This window comes from Anomaloglossus baeobatrachus, unplaced genomic scaffold, assembly GCF_048569485.1.
Source record: "Anomaloglossus baeobatrachus isolate aAnoBae1 unplaced genomic scaffold, aAnoBae1.hap1 Scaffold_2783, whole genome shotgun sequence".
NCBI classification, from domain to species: domain Eukaryota; kingdom Metazoa; phylum Chordata; class Amphibia; order Anura; family Aromobatidae; genus Anomaloglossus; species Anomaloglossus baeobatrachus.
This window is the reverse complement of record NW_027442267.1, coordinates 94,043-109,562: the sequence shown is the minus strand read 5'-3', so window position 1 is coordinate 109,562 and position 15,520 is coordinate 94,043. Positions and strand designations below refer to the sequence as shown.

General features: G+C 46.6%; 9 non-coding genes and 1 pseudogene across 9 annotated transcripts; all 10 read left to right on the top strand.

The window, feature by feature from the left end:
• The first annotated feature begins 1,154 nt into the window (after window positions 1–1,154).
• LOC142265862 (U2 spliceosomal RNA) lies at window positions 1,155–1,345 on the top strand. The gene has a single exon (XR_012732074.1). It is a non-coding gene; the product is annotated as a U2 spliceosomal RNA (small nuclear RNA).
• A 1,387-nt stretch (window positions 1,346–2,732) lies between these two features.
• On the top strand, window positions 2,733–2,923 carry LOC142265861 (U2 spliceosomal RNA). Its single transcript, XR_012732073.1, has one exon. It is a non-coding gene; the product is annotated as a U2 spliceosomal RNA (small nuclear RNA).
• Window positions 2,924–4,310: 1,387 nt separating this feature from the next.
• LOC142265902 (U2 spliceosomal RNA) lies at window positions 4,311–4,452 on the top strand (annotated as a pseudogene).
• A 701-nt stretch (window positions 4,453–5,153) lies between these two features.
• On the top strand, window positions 5,154–5,346 carry LOC142265897 (U2 spliceosomal RNA). The gene has a single exon (XR_012732105.1). It is a non-coding gene; the product is annotated as a U2 spliceosomal RNA (small nuclear RNA).
• Window positions 5,347–6,733: 1,387 nt separating this feature from the next.
• Window positions 6,734–6,924, top strand: LOC142265860 (U2 spliceosomal RNA). Its single transcript, XR_012732072.1, has one exon. It is a non-coding gene; the product is annotated as a U2 spliceosomal RNA (small nuclear RNA).
• Window positions 6,925–8,311: 1,387 nt separating this feature from the next.
• On the top strand, window positions 8,312–8,502 carry LOC142265859 (U2 spliceosomal RNA). The gene has a single exon (XR_012732071.1). It is a non-coding gene; the product is annotated as a U2 spliceosomal RNA (small nuclear RNA).
• Window positions 8,503–9,889: 1,387 nt separating this feature from the next.
• Window positions 9,890–10,080, top strand: LOC142265858 (U2 spliceosomal RNA). Its single transcript, XR_012732070.1, has one exon. It is a non-coding gene; the product is annotated as a U2 spliceosomal RNA (small nuclear RNA).
• A 1,387-nt stretch (window positions 10,081–11,467) lies between these two features.
• LOC142265857 (U2 spliceosomal RNA) lies at window positions 11,468–11,658 on the top strand. The gene has a single exon (XR_012732069.1). It is a non-coding gene; the product is annotated as a U2 spliceosomal RNA (small nuclear RNA).
• Window positions 11,659–13,045: 1,387 nt separating this feature from the next.
• Window positions 13,046–13,236, top strand: LOC142265856 (U2 spliceosomal RNA). Its single transcript, XR_012732068.1, has one exon. It is a non-coding gene; the product is annotated as a U2 spliceosomal RNA (small nuclear RNA).
• A 1,387-nt stretch (window positions 13,237–14,623) lies between these two features.
• On the top strand, window positions 14,624–14,814 carry LOC142265855 (U2 spliceosomal RNA). The gene has a single exon (XR_012732067.1). It is a non-coding gene; the product is annotated as a U2 spliceosomal RNA (small nuclear RNA).
• The last annotated feature ends 706 nt before the right edge of the window (window positions 14,815–15,520 follow it).

Genomic DNA, 15,520 nt, shown 5'->3' with positions numbered 1-15,520 from the left:
TCTGTCTTATCTAGATCATTTGCAATTGAATGGAATAGATCCCTTTTGGACAAAGTGGATTCACCTGCTGCTGCAGTGACCACAGGTGTGATAAGATCTAGAATTGGCATCTGGTGCGATCTCTCCGCTTCCACTCCAAAGAAAGTTACCTGTTTATTCCTATCATGCATTGGTTTTTGGGGTTTTCTTTGAGTAATGATGATCTCTTTAGTAGTCTGTTGGCGCCCTCTCCTGGAGGAATAGTTTGCTTGCTCTTGGACATTCTAAAAGAGAGGTCATGATAGACATTGAGCTTCTGAGCTCAATTGGGGACAGTCATGGGTGATGAATGTTTGCAACCTACTGCGAAGCCTCATACCGCAATATAAGGAACGTCAAATACTAAGAAAGGGCGGCCTATGAAAGAATTACTACTTTCAATAAGTACACTTAAACGGCTAATTGGGAATAGAAAAACTGTAAAAAGCCCTCTGAGAAAGCCCCCCTCTAACCTTTGATAGTAAGCTTTTCTGTAGTCTGCCTGTTGATGTATTTTCCGTTTGAACTGTGCACAACATGAAGAGACGGAACACTGGCGGCTTGTCACAATGCCCCCCGATGACATCACAATAGCGCTGCTGCCTAGAAAACAAGCTGCGCAGAAGAAGTTGTTCTTTGGGTGGGAGGGTGGGCTAGTGGAAGGAGGGGGCAATCTCTTTTTTTCCCGGGTGGTAGGGGGATGACAGGAGAAGGGAAGCGGGTGGTGAGAAAGGTACAGAGGGCAGGGTTTGGGGGCTGGGAAGGAAAGGGAAAAGATTAGGGTTTGGGGATGATGAAAGGGCTTTCTACGGGTAAGGATGGCAAAGGGTGGCAGTGACGGAAAGTCAGGCAACCTGTCCTGTCCGTCTTTTTGTATCGTGAATTGGAAAGACTGCAAGGGGGAGGGGAGTTGCTTGCGCCCTAAAGGAGGAGTTATTCAGATTCATTGCAGTGGGCGGCGGCTGCAAAACGCACCATTCTTCTTGTTTTTGCTCTGCAAAGCAGCCTTTTCAAGGGTTGGCTTGGGTGACAAAATGTCTTGTGTAGGCGTGGGTTTGTCTCCCTCTCGCTCTCTCTCCCTAAGATGTGTCCGGCATAGGCCAGGGTGCCACTCGAGGCCCAAACCAATTCTGGTTATCGCTTCTCGGCCTTTTGGCTAAGATCAAGTGTAGTATCTGTTCTTATCAGTTTAATATCTGATACGTCCCCTATCTGGGGACCATATATTAAATGGATTTTTAGAACAGGGAGATGGAAAAAGAGCTTGCTCTGTCCACTCCACGCATTGACCTGGTATTGCAGTACCTCCAGGAACGGTGCACCCCTTCTTAACCCAGTTTCCAAAAGCAGAACTCAATTCACCTGATTCATATTAGCCCGATTTAATGAATTGGAAGAAAGCATACGTCTTCATATGCACCTCAATTTGGCCCATTCACTTTTCACACTTCCTCCTTTTGTTTTTTATCTTTCACACTTTTGACTTTCTTTATTCATCCAAATAGCAAACTCATCACCACTCAACCTGACCAACTCGGCTATGTCCCCGTGCTGCAGTTCTCTGTCTTATCTAGATCATTTGCAATTGAATGGAATAGATCCCTTTTGGACAAAGTGGATTCACCTGCTGCTGCAGTGACCACAGGTGTGATAAGATCTAGAATTGGCATCTGGTGCGATCTCTCCGCTTCCACTCCAAAGAAAGTTACCTGTTTATTCCTATCATGCATTGGTTTTTGGGGTTTTCTTTGAGTAATGATGATCTCTTTAGTAGTCTGTTGGCGCCCTCTCCTGGAGGAATAGTTTGCTTGCTCTTGGACATTCTAAAAGAGAGGTCATGATAGACATTGAGCTTCTGAGCTCAATTGGGGACAGTCATGGGTGATGAATGTTTGCAACCTACTGCGAAGCCTCATACCGCAATATAAGGAACGTCAAATACTAAGAAAGGGCGGCCTATGAAAGAATTACTACTTTCAATAAGTACACTTAAACGGCTAATTGGGAATAGAAAAACTGTAAAAAGCCCTCTGAGAAAGCCCCCCTCTAACCTTTGATAGTAAGCTTTTCTGTAGTCTGCCTGTTGATGTATTTTCCGTTTGAACTGTGCACAACATGAAGAGACGGAACACTGGCGGCTTGTCACAATGCCCCCCGATGACATCACAATAGCGCTGCTGCCTAGAAAACAAGCTGCGCAGAAGAAGTTGTTCTTTGGGTGGGAGGGTGGGCTAGTGGAAGGAGGGGGCAATCTCTTTTTTTCCCGGGTGGTAGGGGGATGACAGGAGAAGGGAAGCGGGTGGTGAGAAAGGTACAGAGGGCAGGGTTTGGGGGCTGGGAAGGAAAGGGAAAAGATTAGGGTTTGGGGATGATGAAAGGGCTTTCTACGGGTAAGGATGGCAAAGGGTGGCAGTGACGGAAAGTCAGGCAACCTGTCCTGTCCGTCTTTTTGTATCGTGAATTGGAAAGACTGCAAGGGGGAGGGGAGTTGCTTGCGCCCTAAAGGAGGAGTTATTCAGATTCATTGCAGTGGGCGGCGGCTGCAAAACGCACCATTCTTCTTGTTTTTGCTCTGCAAAGCAGCCTTTTCAAGGGTTGGCTTGGGTGACAAAATGTCTTGTGTAGGCGTGGGTTTGTCTCCCTCTCGCTCTCTCTCCCTAAGATGTGTCCGGCATAGGCCAGGGTGCCACTCGAGGCCCAAACCAATTCTGGTTATCGCTTCTCGGCCTTTTGGCTAAGATCAAGTGTAGTATCTGTTCTTATCAGTTTAATATCTGATACGTCCCCTATCTGGGGACCATATATTAAATGGATTTTTAGAACAGGGAGATGGAAAAAGAGCTTGCTCTGTCCACTCCACGCATTGACCTGGTATTGCAGTACCTCCAGGAACGGTGCACCCCTTCTTAACCCAGTTTCCAAAAGCAGAACTCAATTCACCTGATTCATATTAGCCCGATTTAATGAATTGGAAGAAAGCATACGTCTTCATATGCACCTCAATTTGGCCCATTCACTTTTCACACTTCCTCCTTTTGTTTTTTATCTTTCACACTTTTGACTTTCTTTATTCATCCAAATAGCAAACTCATCACCACTCAACCTGACCAACTCGGCTATGTCCCCGTGCTGCAGTTCTCTGTCTTATCTAGATCATTTGCAATTGAATGGAATAGATCCCTTTTGGACAAAGTGGATTCACCTGCTGCTGCAGTGACCACAGGTGTGATAAGATCTAGAATTGGCATCTGGTGCGATCTCTCCGCTTCCACTCCAAAGAAAGTTACCTGTTTATTCCTATCATGCATTGGTTTTTGGGGTTTTCTTTGAGTAATGATGATCTCTTTAGTAGTCTGTTGGCGCCCTCTCCTGGAGGAATAGTTTGCTTGCTCTTGGACATTCTAAAAGAGAGGTCATGATAGACATTGAGCTTCTGAGCTCAATTGGGGACAGTCATGGGTGATGAATGTTTGCAACCTACTGCGAAGCCTCATACCGCAATATAAGGAACGTCAAATACTAAGAAAGGGCGGCCTATGAAAGAATTACTACTTTCAATAAGTACACTTAAACGGCTAATTGGGAATAGAAAAACTGTAAAAAGCCCTCTGAGAAAGCCCCCCTCTAACCTTTGATAGTAAGCTTTTCTGTAGTCTGCCTGTTGATGTATTTTCCGTTTGAACTGTGCACAACATGAAGAGACGGAACACTGGCGGCTTGTCACAATGCCCCCCGATGACATCACAATAGCGCTGCTGCCTAGAAAACAAGCTGCGCAGAAGAAGTTGTTCTTTGGGTGGGAGGGTGGGCTAGTGGAAGGAGGGGGCAATCTCTTTTTTTCCCGGGTGGTAGGGGGATGACAGGAGAAGGGAAGCGGGTGGTGAGAAAGGTACAGAGGGCAGGGTTTGGGGGCTGGGAAGGAAAGGGAAAAGATTAGGGTTTGGGGATGATGAAAGGGCTTTCTACGGGTAAGGATGGCAAAGGGTGGCAGTGACGGAAAGTCAGGCAACCTGTCCTGTCCGTCTTTTTGTATCGTGAATTGGAAAGACTGCAAGGGGGAGGGGAGTTGCTTGCGCCCTAAAGGAGGAGTTATTCAGATTCATTGCAGTGGGCGGCGGCTGCAAAACGCACCATTCTTCTTGTTTTTGCTCTGCAAAGCAGCCTTTTCAAGGGTTGGCTTGGGTGACAAAATGTCTTGTGTAGGCGTGGGTTTGTCTCCCTCTCGCTCTCTCTCCCTAAGATGTGTCCGGCATAGGCCAGGGTGCCACTCGAGGCCCAAACCAATTCTGGTTATCGCTTCTCGGCCTTTTGGCTAAGATCAAGTGTAGTATCGTTCGAAAAGGTGGTTTAAGGCTCCGGCCACCTTAGTACAATGATGCAATGCACACTGGAAGGTTGCGCTTGTTAGTACTTTGGGAGGATAGTATATCCATCTAGAGGAAACCATGGCCCTACCAGGATCGAGGCTATTAGACTGAGTAAGTGTGGGGGCTATGGTGCAATGTGCCCCAGGATTGACGACCCTGGAGTGAGTCTGAGCTTGCTGGCTTTGGACCCCGGCAAGCCTTGGGCTCTGTAGCACACCGTACCTTGCCCTTTCATACTTTCTGAGCATATTGCTCTATCCCGGCCTTCTGGCTAGGAAGGGAAATTTTTATAATCATGGTCGGAGGTCCGTTCAGCTTTGGGCTGAGAAACCAACACCCGGTTGGAGGTCCGGGTCAGCTTCGGCTGAGAAACCAACACCCGGTTGGAGGTCCGGGTCAGCTTCGGCTGAGAAACCAACACCCGGTTGGAGGTCCGGGTCAGCTTCGGCTGAGAAACCAACACCCGGTTGGAGGTCCGGTTAGCCTTGGGCTGAGAAACCAACACCGGTTGACGGTCCGGGCAGTTTCAGCTGCGAAACCAACAACTAGTAGCTCTCTACTCCACTTGGGTAAGATGCCTGGGTGGACGCTGGGAGCAACGACAAGGCTCAACCAGGCTTCGGCTTGGGGGAGCACCGAAGATCCCTGACCCTTGCTGTGGCCTTCTGGCTCGGAGGGACGGGGTTGATTTTTGGGGACCCTCTCCTCACGGAGGGGTCCACACGAATCCTAGCCTTTGCACTGTTTTTGGTGTGACTTCGGTCATGCATTTTTTGCGGTGCTTTGGAAAGCTTCATTAAATCAAAAATCTGTTCTTATCAGTTTAATATCTGATACGTCCCCTATCTGGGGACCATATATTAAATGGATTTTTAGAACAGGGAGATGGAAAAAGAGCTTGCTCTGTCCACTCCACGCATTGACCTGGTATTGCAGTACCTCCAGGAACGGTGCACCCCTTCTTAACCCAGTTTCCAAAAGCAGAACTCAATTCACCTGATTCATATTAGCCCGATTTAATGAATTGGAAGAAAGCATACGTCTTCATATGCACCTCAATTTGGCCCATTCACTTTTCACACTTCCTCCTTTTGTTTTTTATCTTTCACACTTTTGACTTTCTTTATTCATCCAAATAGCAAACTCATCACCACTCAACCTGACCAACTCGGCTATGTCCCCGTGCTGCAGTTCTCTGTCTTATCTAGATCATTTGCAATTGAATGGAATAGATCCCTTTTGGACAAAGTGGATTCACCTGCTGCTGCAGTGACCACAGGTGTGATAAGATCTAGAATTGGCATCTGGTGCGATCTCTCCGCTTCCACTCCAAAGAAAGTTACCTGTTTATTCCTATCATGCATTGGTTTTTGGGGTTTTCTTTGAGTAATGATGATCTCTTTAGTAGTCTGTTGGCGCCCTCTCCTGGAGGAATAGTTTGCTTGCTCTTGGACATTCTAAAAGAGAGGTCATGATAGACATTGAGCTTCTGAGCTCAATTGGGGACAGTCATGGGTGATGAATGTTTGCAACCTACTGCGAAGCCTCATACCGCAATATAAGGAACGTCAAATACTAAGAAAGGGCGGCCTATGAAAGAATTACTACTTTCAATAAGTACACTTAAACGGCTAATTGGGAATAGAAAAACTGTAAAAAGCCCTCTGAGAAAGCCCCCCTCTAACCTTTGATAGTAAGCTTTTCTGTAGTCTGCCTGTTGATGTATTTTCCGTTTGAACTGTGCACAACATGAAGAGACGGAACACTGGCGGCTTGTCACAATGCCCCCCGATGACATCACAATAGCGCTGCTGCCTAGAAAACAAGCTGCGCAGAAGAAGTTGTTCTTTGGGTGGGAGGGTGGGCTAGTGGAAGGAGGGGGCAATCTCTTTTTTTCCCGGGTGGTAGGGGGATGACAGGAGAAGGGAAGCGGGTGGTGAGAAAGGTACAGAGGGCAGGGTTTGGGGGCTGGGAAGGAAAGGGAAAAGATTAGGGTTTGGGGATGATGAAAGGGCTTTCTACGGGTAAGGATGGCAAAGGGTGGCAGTGACGGAAAGTCAGGCAACCTGTCCTGTCCGTCTTTTTGTATCGTGAATTGGAAAGACTGCAAGGGGGAGGGGAGTTGCTTGCGCCCTAAAGGAGGAGTTATTCAGATTCATTGCAGTGGGCGGCGGCTGCAAAACGCACCATTCTTCTTGTTTTTGCTCTGCAAAGCAGCCTTTTCAAGGGTTGGCTTGGGTGACAAAATGTCTTGTGTAGGCGTGGGTTTGTCTCCCTCTCGCTCTCTCTCCCTAAGATGTGTCCGGCATAGGCCAGGGTGCCACTCGAGGCCCAAACCAATTCTGGTTATCGCTTCTCGGCCTTTTGGCTAAGATCAAGTGTAGTATCTGTTCTTATCAGTTTAATATCTGATACGTCCCCTATCTGGGGACCATATATTAAATGGATTTTTAGAACAGGGAGATGGAAAAAGAGCTTGCTCTGTCCACTCCACGCATTGACCTGGTATTGCAGTACCTCCAGGAACGGTGCACCCCTTCTTAACCCAGTTTCCAAAAGCAGAACTCAATTCACCTGATTCATATTAGCCCGATTTAATGAATTGGAAGAAAGCATACGTCTTCATATGCACCTCAATTTGGCCCATTCACTTTTCACACTTCCTCCTTTTGTTTTTTATCTTTCACACTTTTGACTTTCTTTATTCATCCAAATAGCAAACTCATCACCACTCAACCTGACCAACTCGGCTATGTCCCCGTGCTGCAGTTCTCTGTCTTATCTAGATCATTTGCAATTGAATGGAATAGATCCCTTTTGGACAAAGTGGATTCACCTGCTGCTGCAGTGACCACAGGTGTGATAAGATCTAGAATTGGCATCTGGTGCGATCTCTCCGCTTCCACTCCAAAGAAAGTTACCTGTTTATTCCTATCATGCATTGGTTTTTGGGGTTTTCTTTGAGTAATGATGATCTCTTTAGTAGTCTGCTGGCGCCCTCTCCTGGAGGAATAGTTTGCTTGCTCTTGGACATTCTAAAAGAGAGGTCATGATAGACATTGAGCTTCTGAGCTCAATTGGGGACAGTCATGGGTGATGAATGTTTGCAACCTACTGCGAAGCCTCATACCGCAATATAAGGAACGTCAAATACTAAGAAAGGGCGGCCTATGAAAGAATTACTACTTTCAATAAGTACACTTAAACGGCTAATTGGGAATAGAAAAACTGTAAAAAGCCCTCTGAGAAAGCCCCCCTCTAACCTTTGATAGTAAGCTTTTCTGTAGTCTGCCTGTTGATGTATTTTCCGTTTGAACTGTGCACAACATGAAGAGACGGAACACTGGCGGCTTGTCACAATGCCCCCCGATGACATCACAATAGCGCTGCTGCCTAGAAAACAAGCTGCGCAGAAGAAGTTGTTCTTTGGGTGGGAGGGTGGGCTAGTGGAAGGAGGGGGCAATCTCTTTTTTTCCCGGGTGGTAGGGGGATGACAGGAGAAGGGAAGCGGGTGGTGAGAAAGGTACAGAGGGCAGGGTTTGGGGGCTGGGAAGGAAAGGGAAAAGATTAGGGTTTGGGGATGATGAAAGGGCTTTCTACGGGTAAGGATGGCAAAGGGTGGCAGTGACGGAAAGTCAGGCAACCTGTCCTGTCCGTCTTTTTGTATCGTGAATTGGAAAGACTGCAAGGGGGAGGGGAGTTGCTTGCGCCCTAAAGGAGGAGTTATTCAGATTCATTGCAGTGGGCGGCGGCTGCAAAACGCACCATTCTTCTTGTTTTTGCTCTGCAAAGCAGCCTTTTCAAGGGTTGGCTTGGGTGACAAAATGTCTTGTGTAGGCGTGGGTTTGTCTCCCTCTCGCTCTCTCTCCCTAAGATGTGTCCGGCATAGGCCAGGGTGCCACTCGAGGCCCAAACCAATTCTGGTTATCGCTTCTCGGCCTTTTGGCTAAGATCAAGTGTAGTATCTGTTCTTATCAGTTTAATATCTGATACGTCCCCTATCTGGGGACCATATATTAAATGGATTTTTAGAACAGGGAGATGGAAAAAGAGCTTGCTCTGTCCACTCCACGCATTGACCTGGTATTGCAGTACCTCCAGGAACGGTGCACCCCTTCTTAACCCAGTTTCCAAAAGCAGAACTCAATTCACCTGATTCATATTAGCCCGATTTAATGAATTGGAAGAAAGCATACGTCTTCATATGCACCTCAATTTGGCCCATTCACTTTTCACACTTCCTCCTTTTGTTTTTTATCTTTCACACTTTTGACTTTCTTTATTCATCCAAATAGCAAACTCATCACCACTCAACCTGACCAACTCGGCTATGTCCCCGTGCTGCAGTTCTCTGTCTTATCTAGATCATTTGCAATTGAATGGAATAGATCCCTTTTGGACAAAGTGGATTCACCTGCTGCTGCAGTGACCACAGGTGTGATAAGATCTAGAATTGGCATCTGGTGCGATCTCTCCGCTTCCACTCCAAAGAAAGTTACCTGTTTATTCCTATCATGCATTGGTTTTTGGGGTTTTCTTTGAGTAATGATGATCTCTTTAGTAGTCTGTTGGCGCCCTCTCCTGGAGGAATAGTTTGCTTGCTCTTGGACATTCTAAAAGAGAGGTCATGATAGACATTGAGCTTCTGAGCTCAATTGGGGACAGTCATGGGTGATGAATGTTTGCAACCTACTGCGAAGCCTCATACCGCAATATAAGGAACGTCAAATACTAAGAAAGGGCGGCCTATGAAAGAATTACTACTTTCAATAAGTACACTTAAACGGCTAATTGGGAATAGAAAAACTGTAAAAAGCCCTCTGAGAAAGCCCCCCTCTAACCTTTGATAGTAAGCTTTTCTGTAGTCTGCCTGTTGATGTATTTTCCGTTTGAACTGTGCACAACATGAAGAGACGGAACACTGGCGGCTTGTCACAATGCCCCCCGATGACATCACAATAGCGCTGCTGCCTAGAAAACAAGCTGCGCAGAAGAAGTTGTTCTTTGGGTGGGAGGGTGGGCTAGTGGAAGGAGGGGGCAATCTCTTTTTTTCCCGGGTGGTAGGGGGATGACAGGAGAAGGGAAGCGGGTGGTGAGAAAGGTACAGAGGGCAGGGTTTGGGGGCTGGGAAGGAAAGGGAAAAGATTAGGGTTTGGGGATGATGAAAGGGCTTTCTACGGGTAAGGATGGCAAAGGGTGGCAGTGACGGAAAGTCAGGCAACCTGTCCTGTCCGTCTTTTTGTATCGTGAATTGGAAAGACTGCAAGGGGGAGGGGAGTTGCTTGCTCCCTAAAGGAGGAGTTATTCAGATTCATTGCAGTGGGCGGCGGCTGCAAAACGCACCATTCTTCTTGTTTTTGCTCTGCAAAGCAGCCTTTTCAAGGGTTGGCTTGGGTGACAAAATGTCTTGTGTAGGCGTGGGTTTGTCTCCCTCTCGCTCTCTCTCCCTAAGATGTGTCCGGCATAGGCCAGGGTGCCACTCGAGGCCCAAACCAATTCTGGTTATCGCTTCTCGGCCTTTTGGCTAAGATCAAGTGTAGTATCTGTTCTTATCAGTTTAATATCTGATACGTCCCCTATCTGGGGACCATATATTAAATGGATTTTTAGAACAGGGAGATGGAAAAAGAGCTTGCTCTGTCCACTCCACGCATTGACCTGGTATTGCAGTACCTCCAGGAACGGTGCACCCCTTCTTAACCCAGTTTCCAAAAGCAGAACTCAATTCACCTGATTCATATTAGCCCGATTTAATGAATTGGAAGAAAGCATACGTCTTCATATGCACCTCAATTTGGCCCATTCACTTTTCACACTTCCTCCTTTTGTTTTTTATCTTTCACACTTTTGACTTTCTTTATTCATCCAAATAGCAAACTCATCACCACTCAACCTGACCAACTCGGCTATGTCCCCGTGCTGCAGTTCTCTGTCTTATCTAGATCATTTGCAATTGAATGGAATAGATCCCTTTTGGACAAAGTGGATTCACCTGCTGCTGCAGTGACCACAGGTGTGATAAGATCTAGAATTGGCATCTGGTGCGATCTCTCCGCTTCCACTCCAAAGAAAGTTACCTGTTTATTCCTATCATGCATTGGTTTTTGGGGTTTTCTTTGAGTAATGATGATCTCTTTAGTAGTCTGTTGGCGCCCTCTCCTGGAGGAATAGTTTGCTTGCTCTTGGACATTCTAAAAGAGAGGTCATGATAGACATTGAGCTTCTGAGCTCAATTGGGGACAGTCATGGGTGATGAATGTTTGCAACCTACTGCGAAGCCTCATACCGCAATATAAGGAACGTCAAATACTAAGAAAGGGCGGCCTATGAAAGAATTACTACTTTCAATAAGTACACTTAAACGGCTAATTGGGAATAGAAAAACTGTAAAAAGCCCTCTGAGAAAGCCCCCCTCTAACCTTTGATAGTAAGCTTTTCTGTAGTCTGCCTGTTGATGTATTTTCCGTTTGAACTGTGCACAACATGAAGAGACGGAACACTGGCGGCTTGTCACAATGCCCCCCGATGACATCACAATAGCGCTGCTGCCTAGAAAACAAGCTGCGCAGAAGAAGTTGTTCTTTGGGTGGGAGGGTGGGCTAGTGGAAGGAGGGGGCAATCTCTTTTTTTCCCGGGTGGTAGGGGGATGACAGGAGAAGGGAAGCGGGTGGTGAGAAAGGTACAGAGGGCAGGGTTTGGGGGCTGGGAAGGAAAGGGAAAAGATTAGGGTTTGGGGATGATGAAAGGGCTTTCTACGGGTAAGGATGGCAAAGGGTGGCAGTGACGGAAAGTCAGGCAACCTGTCCTGTCCGTCTTTTTGTATCGTGAATTGGAAAGACTGCAAGGGGGAGGGGAGTTGCTTGCGCCCTAAAGGAGGAGTTATTCAGATTCATTGCAGTGGGCGGCGGCTGCAAAACGCACCATTCTTCTTGTTTTTGCTCTGCAAAGCAGCCTTTTCAAGGGTTGGCTTGGGTGACAAAATGTCTTGTGTAGGCGTGGGTTTGTCTCCCTCTCGCTCTCTCTCCCTAAGATGTGTCCGGCATAGGCCAGGGTGCCACTCGAGGCCCAAACCAATTCTGGTTATCGCTTCTCGGCCTTTTGGCTAAGATCAAGTGTAGTATCTGTTCTTATCAGTTTAATATCTGATACGTCCCCTATCTGGGGACCATATATTAAATGGATTTTTAGAACAGGGAGATGGAAAAAGAGCTTGCTCTGTCCACTCCACGCATTGACCTGGTATTGCAGTACCTCCAGGAACGGTGCACCCCTTCTTAACCCAGTTTCCAAAAGCAGAACTCAATTCACCTGATTCATATTAGCCCGATTTAATGAATTGGAAGAAAGCATACGTCTTCATATGCACCTCAATTTGGCCCATTCACTTTTCACACTTCCTCCTTTTGTTTTTTATCTTTCACACTTTTGACTTTCTTTATTCATCCAAATAGCAAACTCATCACCACTCAACCTGACCAACTCGGCTATGTCCCCGTGCTGCAGTTCTCTGTCTTATCTAGATCATTTGCAATTGAATGGAATAGATCCCTTTTGGACAAAGTGGATTCACCTGCTGCTGCAGTGACCACAGGTGTGATAAGATCTAGAATTGGCATCTGGTGCGATCTCTCCGCTTCCACTCCAAAGAAAGTTACCTGTTTATTCCTATCATGCATTGGTTTTTGGGGTTTTCTTTGAGTAATGATGATCTCTTTAGTAGTCTGTTGGCGCCCTCTCCTGGAGGAATAGTTTGCTTGCTCTTGGACATTCTAAAAGAGAGGTCATGATAGACATTGAGCTTCTGAGCTCAATTGGGGACAGTCATGGGTGATGAATGTTTGCAACCTACTGCGAAGCCTCATACCGCAATATAAGGAACGTCAAATACTAAGAAAGGGCGGCCTATGAAAGAATTACTACTTTCAATAAGTACACTTAAACGGCTAATTGGGAATAGAAAAACTGTAAAAAGCCCTCTGAGAAAGCCCCCCTCTAACCTTTGATAGTAAGCTTTTCTGTAGTCTGCCTGTTGATGTATTTTCCGTTTGAACTGTGCACAACATGAAGAGACGGAACACTGGCGGCTTGTCACAATGCCCCCCGATGACATCACAATAGCGCTGCTGCCTAGAAAACAAGCTGCGCAGAAGAAGTTGTTCTTTGGGTGGGAGGGTGGGCTAGTGGAAGGAGGGGGCAATCTCTTTTTTTCCCGGGTGGTAGGGGGATGACAGGAGAAGGGAAGCGGGTGGTGAGAAAGGTACAGAGGGCAGGGTTTGGGGGCTGGGAAGGAAAGGGAAAAGATTAGGGTTTGGGGATGATGAAAGGGCTTTCTACGGGTAAGGATGGCAAAGGGTGGCAGTGACGGAAAGTCAGGCAACCTGTCCTGTCCGTCTTTTTGTATCGTGAATTGGAAAGACTGCAAGGGGGAGGGGAGTTGCTTGCGCCCTAAAGGAGGAGTTATTCAGATTCATTGCAGTGGGCGGCGGCTGCAAAACGCACCATTCTTCTTGTTTTTGCTCTGCAAAGCAGCCTTTTCAAGGGTTGGCTTGGGTGACAAAATGTCTTGTGTAGGCGTGGGTTTGTCTCCCTCTCGCTCTCTCTCCCTAAGATGTGTCCGGCATAGGCCAGGGTGCCACTCGAGGCCCAAACCAATTCTGGTTATCGCTTCTCGGCCTTTTGGCTAAGATCAAGTGTAGTATCTGTTCTTATCAGTTTAATATCTGATACGTCCCCTATCTGGGGACCATATATTAAATGGATTTTTAGAACAGGGAGATGGAAAAAGAGCTTGCTCTGTCCACTCCACGCATTGACCTGGTATTGCAGTACCTCCAGGAACGGTGCACCCCTTCTTAACCCAGTTTCCAAAAGCAGAACTCAATTCACCTGATTCATATTAGCCCGATTTAATGAATTGGAAGAAAGCATACGTCTTCATATGCACCTCAATTTGGCCCATTCACTTTTCACACTTCCTCCTTTTGTTTTTTATCTTTCACACTTTTGACTTTCTTTATTCATCCAAATAGCAAACTCATCACCACTCAACCTGACCAACTCGGCTATGTCCCCGTGCTGCAGTTCTCTGTCTTATCTAGATCATTTGCAATTGAATGGAATAGATCCCTTTTGGACAAAGTGGATTCACCTGCTGCTGCAGTGACCACAGGTGTGATAAGATCTAGAATTGGCATCTGGTGCGATCTCTCCGCTTCCACTCCAAAGAAAGTTACCTGTTTATTCCTATCATGCATTGGTTTTTGGGGTTTTCTTTGAGTAATGATGATCTCTTTAGTAGTCTGTTGGCGCCCTCTCCTGGAGGAATAGTTTGCTTGCTCTTGGACATTCTAAAAGAGAGGTCATGATAGACATTGAGCTTCTGAGCTCAATTGGGGACAGTCATGGGTGATGAATGTTTGCAACCTACTGCGAAGCCTCATACCGCAATATAAGGAACGTCAAATACTAAGAAAGGGCGGCCTATGAAAGAATTACTACTTTCAATAAGTACACTTAAACGGCTAATTGGGAATAGAAAAACTGTAAAAAGCCCTCTGAGAAAGCCCCCCTCTAACCTTTGATAGTAAGCTTTTCTGTAGTCTGCCTGTTGATGTATTTTCCGTTTGAACTGTGCACAACATGAAGAGACGGAACACTGGCGGCTTGTCACAATGCCCCCCGATGACATCACAATAGCGCTGCTGCCTAGAAAACAAGCTGCGCAGAAGAAGTTGTTCTTTGGGTGGGAGGGTGGGCTAGTGGAAGGAGGGGGCAATCTCTTTTTTTCCCGGGTGGTAGGGGGATGACAGGAGAAGGGAAGCGGGTGGTGAGAAAGGTACAGAGGGCAGGGTTTGGGGGCTGGGAAGGAAAGGGAAAAGATTAGGGTTTGGGGATGATGAAAGGGCTTTCTACGGGTAAGGATGGCAAAGGGTGGCAGTGACGGAAAGTCAGGCAACCTGTCCTGTCCGTCTTTTTGTATCGTGAATTGGAAAGACTGCAAGGGGGAGGGGAGTTGCTTGCGCCCTAAAGGAGGAGTTATTCAGATTCATTGCAGTGGGCGGCGGCTGCAAAACGCACCATTCTTCTTGTTTTTGCTCTGCAAAGCAGCCTTTTCAAGGGTTGGCTTGGGTGACAAAATGTCTTGTGTAGGCGTGGGTTTGTCTCCCTCTCGCTCTCTCTCCCTAAGATGTGTCCGGCATAGGCCAGGGTGCCACTCGAGGCCCAAACCAATTCTGGTTATCGCTTCTCGGCCTTTTGGCTAAGATCAAGTGTAGTATCTGTTCTTATCAGTTTAATATCTGATACGTCCCCTATCTGGGGACCATATATTAAATGGATTTTTAGAACAGGGAGATGGAAAAAGAGCTTGCTCTGTCCACTCCACGCATTGACCTGGTATTGCAGTACCTCCAGGAACGGTGCACCCCTTCTTAACCCAGTTTCCAAAAGCAGAACTCAATTCACCTGATTCATATTAGCCCGATTTAATGAATTGGAAGAAAGCATACGTCTTCATATGCACCTCAATTTGGCCCATTCACTTTTCACACTTCCTCCTTTTGTTTTTTATCTTTCACACTTTTGACTTTCTTTATTCATCCAAATAGCAAACTCATCACCACTCAACCTGACCAACTCGGCTATGTCCCCGTGCTGCAGTTCTCTGTCTTATCTAGATCATTTGCAATTGAATGGAATAGATCCCTTTTGGACAAAGTGGATTCACCTGCTGCTGCAGTGACCACAGGTGTGATAAGATCTAGAATTGGCATCTGGTGCGATCTCTCCGCTTCCACTCCAAAGAAAGTTACCTGTTTATTCCTATCATGCATTGGTTTTTGGGGTTTTCTTTGAGTAATGATGATCTCTTTAGTAGTCTGTTGGCGCCCTCTCCTGGAGGAATAGTTTGCTTGCTCTTGGACATTCTAAAAGAGAGGTCATGATAGACATTGAGCTTCTGAGCTCAATTGGGGACAGTCATGGGTGATGAATGTTTGCAACCTACTGCGAAGCCTCATACCGCAATATAAGGAACGTCAAATACTAAGAAAGGGCGGCCTATGAAAGAATTACTACTTTCAATAAGTACACTTAAACGGCTAATTGGGAATAGAAAAACTGTAAAAAGCCCTCTG